This window comes from Pygoscelis adeliae, unplaced genomic scaffold (genome assembly GCF_000699105.1).
Source record: "Pygoscelis adeliae isolate BGI_AS28 unplaced genomic scaffold, ASM69910v1 Scaffold66, whole genome shotgun sequence".
NCBI lineage: Eukaryota > Metazoa > Chordata > Aves > Sphenisciformes > Spheniscidae > Pygoscelis > Pygoscelis adeliae.
The window spans coordinates 11734933-11743314 of NW_008825167.1; positions in this window are offsets into that span (position 1 = coordinate 11734933).

Sequence of the window (8382 nt, forward strand, 5' to 3'; positions counted from 1 at the left end):
GGGAAAGAGAAGGAGCCCTTCCAAAAACTTTTGCAGGGGCAGAAAAGCAACAGTAAAATCACCTAACTTAAAAAAAGGAGATAAGGTAGCACAAGTGTCAGTTCTATTTTTGTGCATTTCCTAGTTTAGTTGCATTTTACCATTCTAATGGTAAATATTATAATTATAGTGGAATTTATACCATTAAAGCTATTATATTAATATAGTTTGTACAGACATCTCAATAAATGAAGACGTAAATAGAGTTCTGATTTTACTAGCAAGCTAGGTATTTAAGTGTTATAGTATGAAAAAGAGGCATAGTATTAAATATTTACTTTGTAACTACATATTTTATACTTGCAATGTTTCAAATTGAAATGTGAAAACAGATAAAATCAATGTTAACAATTTACAGTTTTCCAGTATTCACTCAGTACTGTAACCACGGAAATTTCTTTGTTGTAACATGGGTCAGGGTACTGAGAAATCTGTGCAAGAGAATGCTTGTATAAAGCTTCACTTAGCATTTAATACAAATTGACAAAATCATGCAGAATTTATTTTTTTTATTTTTCTTTCCACAAATTATATGCTTAGCAGTTATTGTTAATGTCAACAGTCACAAAAAATTGATGAAAAACCATCAGATAACAGTAAAATAGCACTACAAAATGTTCCAGAATATGTTTGTTTTGTTGATTTTCTAAACAGCATAACATCTCCATAATAAAAGATGCCTTATTGCTAAAATTTTCCTTTCTAAAATAGCGTATTGGAAATTGAGTGTCTTGGTGGCAGGGGGGAAGGAAGAAGTATTGTAAATTAGAAAATTGTTTAAAGCTCGTGGCTTTCTTGACAAGTATAGCATAAGCATTTAAGCAGGGAGTTTAACCACTGAAAGAAAAAAGCTTCAAAGGACAGCTACTTATTTGTTGTGCTCAGCACTCCCCTGTACTGGTGCATTAGAGTAGTTCATTCTTCTTTCTCCCAGTGAAAAGCGATCCTCCCACCTGGTGCTATAGTCCGATTGCATCAGTACAATGTAGTCAGACCCCAACATGAGTAGTGGCTGATAGTTGATGGCCACAGGATACAGAGACCCAATACATGACTTCATTCAGAAACTTTTAAAGCTGTAACGCTCACCCTTATTAAGGAAGTAAGAGAGCAAATATTAAACTTTTTGTGCGAGATAAGCAAAAATAGGCATATTGTTCTATACATTGAGCTGTGTTCACAGGTTACAAGACATCTCAGTCAATACATTCAACATTTATCCCTTTCTTCTCCCAATTTAGCTCTTAAGAAAAAACAAGAATAAGTCCTCTGAAGTTTCTTTTCTGCTCTGTCAGCCAAGAAAGGCAGCATATCATGTTTCCCATTAGTACTTTTACAGGAAGTGTTATTTTATATCGAATTCTAAATTTCACTTGGACTAGAGGAAGTTTTAGTAGTAACTTTTCTTTGCACTTGTTAAGATATAATTCCTTTTGTATCCTCGTGTTTTTACGCTCTCACAGGGTAAGAGCTGAAAAACCTTCAAGCTTTCTGCTTAGATTGGACTTTTTTTCTGCAAGACTGCAGATCACAGAGCTTACTCCTTCCTCAAATATATCTCCATCTTATTTTTTATTCATCCTTCCTATTTAAATTTATTCTAGAAGACCTGGAATAGTCCAGTCTTCAAACAGAGACTGTGTTTTGCCCTTCTCATTAGATCTTCTGTATAGAAACTGCCCTTGCTACTCAACTCCGTATCTGAGTTACAGCAGAAGTGAAATAACTGACTTCCTACAGAAGTAGTTTTGTAGTTCCTGAAATGACTTGAAAGTAGCAGAAAAACAGAAGTTGTGCCTCTGTATGCCTACCCATTAAACTGCTATTCTAAACTTTTGGGTGGAATGCATTACTACTAAATTAGTATCAAAATCCTAATTGAGGCCTAATTACAGAGTCAAGCTCAACTCTCACATATACTTGTTTTATTAGAAAAAAGGTGCTTTTAAACATACTGAGATCTTCCACTCAGGCAGCCTGAAATCCATCTGAAAGTATTCAGGTCACTACATCTCATTTAAGTGACAAACTGCATGAAAAATGACACCAGAATTCCACCTGCATTGCAGATGGCTCAAAACGTGATTTTTACTCCTTCGTTCTGTTCTTTGCAGTAGCCGTGCAATGAACTCTCGCGATCCAGCCATTAATGTATAAATACAAAGCAGGAAGTGCACTTCTGTACATTTGATTTTCTGCCCTTCTGATGGCCTTTGATTCTTGATGATGAGAAGGAATTCAAGAAGGAATACACAGCTATTGACACTGTATAGTATCCATGCATGACAAAACCTAATGTCCTATCACGTGGGTGATACAGGACCAGAATTTTCTCCTAGACTTTTCTTTCTTACCATTAAAGCAAGCGCTTCACTTACTGAAGCCAATACTTTGTGCCTGCATTTCTGCCTTGCACTTCTAAATCAATTGCCAGTATAAAAGCTTGTAGTGAATTGTACAGACATCACTTATGCTTCTTCCATCTATCCATTCTACCATTTACTGTAAGACATTTTATGGACTGTTTGTTCCTACAATTTCCTTGTCTTACACCACAAAATATGTTTCCTCTTCCCTTCTTGTTGCTATAATTCTGTCTCACCTACCTTTGAAAGTTCAGCTTTTTTGGTGAACTTTCAGAACTTAAGTGGTTTCAGAGGTTAGCATTGGATAAGTTTTCTATGAGAAGAAAAAATATGAACTAGTCTGTGTTCCTAAAGACCTGTTCATGTTAAGCAGATCAGCCAAAACAGTAACAGGAATTGTAGAACCACCCTCTAGCTAAAATTTCAAATTGAGGTATTGCTGAATTTAGTTTTCATACCAGCAAACATCCTTCCCTCTTCCTTTCTCTCTCTCAGAGTATAGCACTCTGTCAGTGTTCCCTCTAACTCTGTTGTCCAATTACAATACCAGATCAAAATATATGAAAAATTGACCCTACAGGATATATAAGTGGTAATGGACTGTGAAGGACGATGGTAAAGAAAGCATGCTTCTAAACCTGAATGAAGTGTGTAAGGGTTTTGTTTCGTGTTTATTTTTTTCAGGACTCCACAGAAAAATTAGCCAGGCAAACAGCATGAGCTGAATTCCACACTGTATACATCAGTGAGATGTCCCTGTGCTGCACACATTATGAAAATTATCTGTACTTTCCAATCTTGTAACAGTGAGGTCCATATGCCCAAGCAGCTTTGTCCTTGCTTCATTACAGCAGTCAAATCGCAGGCAGTGGGGACACTAGACCATCTCCAAAACAATAGTTAATATGCTACCACAGCCTAAAAAAATGCTAACCTCTATCAATACAGAAACAAAGTGTCATGCCTAAAGAGAGCAATAATCCTGTAAAGCAAATGTTCAATGAATAATAAACTTGAATGCCCATTCCCACAATTGATACACAGTCTTTCCTGTGTGAATTGGATCTGTCATCTTCATTATTCCAAAAAAAACCCTCAAAACTTTAGGATGTTCCTAAATGCCCTAAGTATGAAATTCTTGTCATATTGTTACAGATGCATGGTTGCACAGACTTTTTCCTCAGTGAGGAAATCAGTTTCAGTAATTCCCAGGTGTTCCCTTTCCCACCCTCCCACATCTGGCCATTTGTTTTTGTCTCTCCACCACCCCCTGCATTTTTGCAGGCTTTTGATACCAGATCCAATCCTCAGACCGAGAGGTATTATATACCACCACCGGGGATTGAGTAGTCAAGAACAATTATAGCTGGAGTATTGCTGCCAAGTGCTTTGTATCATTAAACTGTAGTCTTAGGAAAACATTTTGAGAGCCATTGTACTCCCTAAGAAAGTACACATAGTTAAGTGAAACTAAACTCAAGAAATGATTTAGGAGAGAGAGTAGGAAGATTTACTTAGCAACTTCTAGGAGAATGGTTTATCCAGATTTATTTTGTGGGTTTTGTTTACATGTTTGTAGATCCAAGCTGGAATGAACAGTCTTCTCATTTTATATTCTTAATGCCGATTATAGCAAAAGGCAAGAGTCAAACATTGAAGCTACCTACCATTTTTAATCAGGACAATTGAGGGTGTTGAAAGGGTCTCCCATCAAATAGATACTTCAGATTAACGTAATGTTCTGGACCAGCCACTGTTTTGTAATTTGCAGACAACTTTCAAGGTGAAGAATAACATACCTAGATAAATCAGATGACATTATGTGGTGCGTTCTTTTTCTGCTCTCTTAGATGCCCTCTTCACCTTTTTAACTGCCTTTATCTTTTCTCCTTGCTTTTCCTTCATGAAGTTCAGATGCTTGCATGCTTATATATAGTGCATTCTTGGTATGAAACACACTATTATATGTATTGTTTCCTTCCTAAAGGGTCAATTCAGGGCTGCACTGTAATTTAATACTCGCATGAGAATTCAACTTGAGTTCAATAGTTTGTATATCTATAACGTTTAGACTTGATTGAGTTTTAACCTTCAGTTGTTTTTCAGATCTGCATTAAGTTACTTTTACCAAGTGCTTTCAAGTCCTTTGGTGATTTTTTCCATTGTATAGAATTTAAAATAATTAAAGGAATGCTAGATGAAGGCAAGAGAACTGTAGTACTATTTGAAGGCTTTTTCTTACCTGGATGACTGAGACAATGCATTTACTTTTTCACTCAGTGTAAGAGAGGATATGCAATGCTTTGCTCCAAGAACAACGTTCAGAAAGGATTGAGAATCTCTACCCATCCGATCCTTTTACTTCTGATGGTGGAAGATAAGCAGCAGATTACTATTCACTTCATTATTTCTTAATTCATGAACAGAAAGCACAGAGTATGTTGTACAATCATTCCTCAAAATTAAGAATATGCATACACTGTAGCCAACCTCCTTCAGCTAAAAATGAACATAGGGAGAGAGGAGCCAGCCCTACTTAGATAAGAAATGAAGAAAATTCCAACCGGGTCTTTTGTGAACAGACAACGTTTGGGCTAACTTAGCTATTGACTTCTGTAATGGGGAAGAAGTTACAAATACTTGCTAGAATACTAGAAAGCTAATTTGACTTTCTAAAAGTGAGAATTTTACTGAGAAGCCTAATTCCCAGTCAAGGAACATAAAAACACACCTCTTGTGTGTGTTGTTAAGAGCTACCTGAAAATCAACATAAAACCAACTAATTAGTAAATGGCAAATACTCAGTGAGCAACAAGAAAATGAATTTTAAAATATCCAACTAGATTGCAAAATTCAGCTTTCATTTACAACTGTAAAACCTGAATATTTAAAAACATTCAAATAACTTACAAAGCATCCTTTTCTATTTAAAAGAACACAAAGGTGTTGAAGTCAGTTTCTGAAAACGTGGGAAGAATTCACATTATGCGAGAGACCAGGAATACATTTAACAAAAAAATTGCTGCAAACTCTACCCTTTGTACATTTCCTTCACAGAATCTTCACATTCACAAATTCCTTTCACGGACTGTTAAGTAAATTTATCAGATCAAGCACCACATTTTAAAATACTTCCTAACATTTCTGCAGGGATTCTTAAACTTTTGCTTGCAAGAATTAATTATCTGTAACAGGCCTGTTGTTTAGATGCTTTATTAATTATGTTGTTGATTTTGTAACAGTCTCAGTTCAGCTCCTGATCGCTGTCTACTCTTTAACAGATTAGTAATTTCTGAATCAGAGAAGCTCTGTGAAAAGATCACAGAAAACATCTCAGCTCTACAAACACGGAACGTGAGCGGTCTAGGTTAAGGTCAATAGTGAGTCAGGGAAGGGAAGCTCTTATTTCAGCTCTTTGCACAATACCTACTCTGTAGGTAAACAGGAGTCTTCAGTTTAACAACACTAACAGATCTTAACCTTTTCAAGCATGCATATTCATTTAATTGCTACGTTTAAATCAAAGATATTTCCTATGAATAGCTTTTGCAAAGAAAGTACATGAAGATTTCCTTTGTTTCTTATTTGAATCACTAGCATGAAAGTGAAGGCTGAGGTAATCATTCCACTCAAAGGAAATAAAACAAAGAAACCTCTATTTCATTGCTAAGAAAGCAGAGCTCAGAGGCTCCCACAAGCTGTTAACTTCACAATATTCAGCCGAACTAAATAAAAAATAATCACTGTAGTCACTAAGGACTATGATGTGGTTGGCCCTTACGTGAGACATGTTCTAAGGCTGGGAAAAACAATTTCTACTCACGATGACATGGCTCACGTGAAATTCAGATGTAAATGAAGGCCCAGCTTTCTGCAGAAAAAAAAAATAAAAATTGTTCCATTCTTCCATTTTTAGGCTGAATTTACTCAAAACTCAATGCAAAGTAATAAAGAATAACCAGAACCCTTTCTTTCCTTGTCCCTAGAACCTCACTCATCTATAAAACAGATGACAGGATATTGAGGAAAATGTAGGCATTTTTTCCTGATAAATTACTGTTAGCAGCCCCTTTGCTGAAAAGATAACATCTCCAGGTAGAGTACACAACACAGTGTATCTACGTATCAGGTTACATGACAAATGAAGAGCCAGTGCTATTTTTCTTCTAATTGTAGAATGCACAGATTAAGTAAAATTCTCCATTATTTCAGCACCTAAAATTCAAATCAAATGTAAGAACAAGTTGTGATAATTAAATAAACTGAAAAAACTTAGTCTTACGTACTTTCATAAGGGTTCATCATTACACTAGTTAAAATGATGTAAGTCTACCGAGTTAAACCTTCTATAACACTTCATGACCTGCACACAGGTTATGTGTGCAGAAGATCTATTATTTTATTAATACTTACTCCAGTTTTTTTCCACCCATTTCAAAGGGCATTTGATAAGGTCACTAGTTACCCAACAGGTTTAGAACTGCTTAAAAACAGTGCAGGTCAGAGCAAGTCTAGTTTGTACCGTAATTAGTTTCTACTAGTTAGTTTGTATCCTTAGGATGGCCTGACATTTTTCAAGGTTTACTGATAAAACACATACTTATTTATCCACAGCCTACATTGCATTCTTTTTGCTTTTCCTGTTTTCTCGACATGAAACTACAGAGGAAGTATCTGCAAAACTTTTAGTTTGACAAATGCCACACAATATGCAAAGAATGCACGTTAAGTGAAAATTTGACAGGTTTCTCATACTCACCCTTTTCACACAAAATACTCAGTTTGCCTTGTAAAAGGAAAAGTATAATCAGGTGATTAAACATTTGTTTTTTGAACTTTAGTCTATATACAGCTAGAAGGACTATAAATTTGATTGTGGTAAGTAAAACCCACATACTGAAATTAATTTTTTCTCTTCAATCATCTACCTTATAATGATCTAAGCTTTTATTGAATATTTCTACATTTAATTACACTGTAAAGAACAGCTATCCATAACAGGTGCCGTATTGGACAGGTACTTCCATTCTGTAGTGAGTGGGACTTTTGCCTTAGTAGGAACTTTATGCCACACGTGATTTTGTCTAAGAAAGCACGGGATTTGTATGTACCACACATATAATCTAATTAGTCTAATAAATCATTACTATTAGAAACAAATTTCAATTTAAAAAGGCATGTTATTTATTCAGTGAACACATCCCAAAAGATACAATACACATATTCACAGCATTCTCATAAAACAGGAAAAATTAGACCAGACCCGATGTAATCTGTCAATATATTAGTTTTGAGTTTGTCCATGTAAATAAACAATAAAGCAACACTAATCTAGTAAGTTTCAAGGTTTTGTTTGCAGAGACATGCTAGTGTGACTTCCTATCTAGTTATGCAGAACTCAGCTAGAGCTGAAACAAAGGCAATTTATTTTACCATCTTACTAGTTTAACTTTTATCTAGTTTGTCTTGTAAATATGGTTATTATTTTCAACCCACAATTGAAAATAATATTATTATATTGTATTACAGTGTTCCTAAGGTTCTTTAAACCTCTCAGAGCTTTGTATTTGACTTCTGTTCTATCTAAATCACGTGGCTGTGTCACGAAAATTGAGATTTTCCCAACACCTGTCCTTGAAAGCATCTGGTTTGCAAAACGTGATGAGCGAAACATTTGTATGCACCCAGTTTTTCCCCCCTTAACTATGTTAACAAAACAGTCCTCATGCCGGCATTTGGATTTACGTCACACTGTTTGCTATTTTCAATGGGGATTAGTGCGATTTATGATACTGTTGATTTATAATATATGACTGGGCCATTAACAGGGTCATGACTTGTTATAGAGGTGCTAGGGAGACGCCCAGCGACCTCCGCCCCGCTCCCACCTGGGCACCGCCGCGGGGACCAGCCGGTCAGACTTGCTTTCCGACCGACCGCGGGCTCGGCGAGGCTACGACCAGCCTCGGCGGCTCCC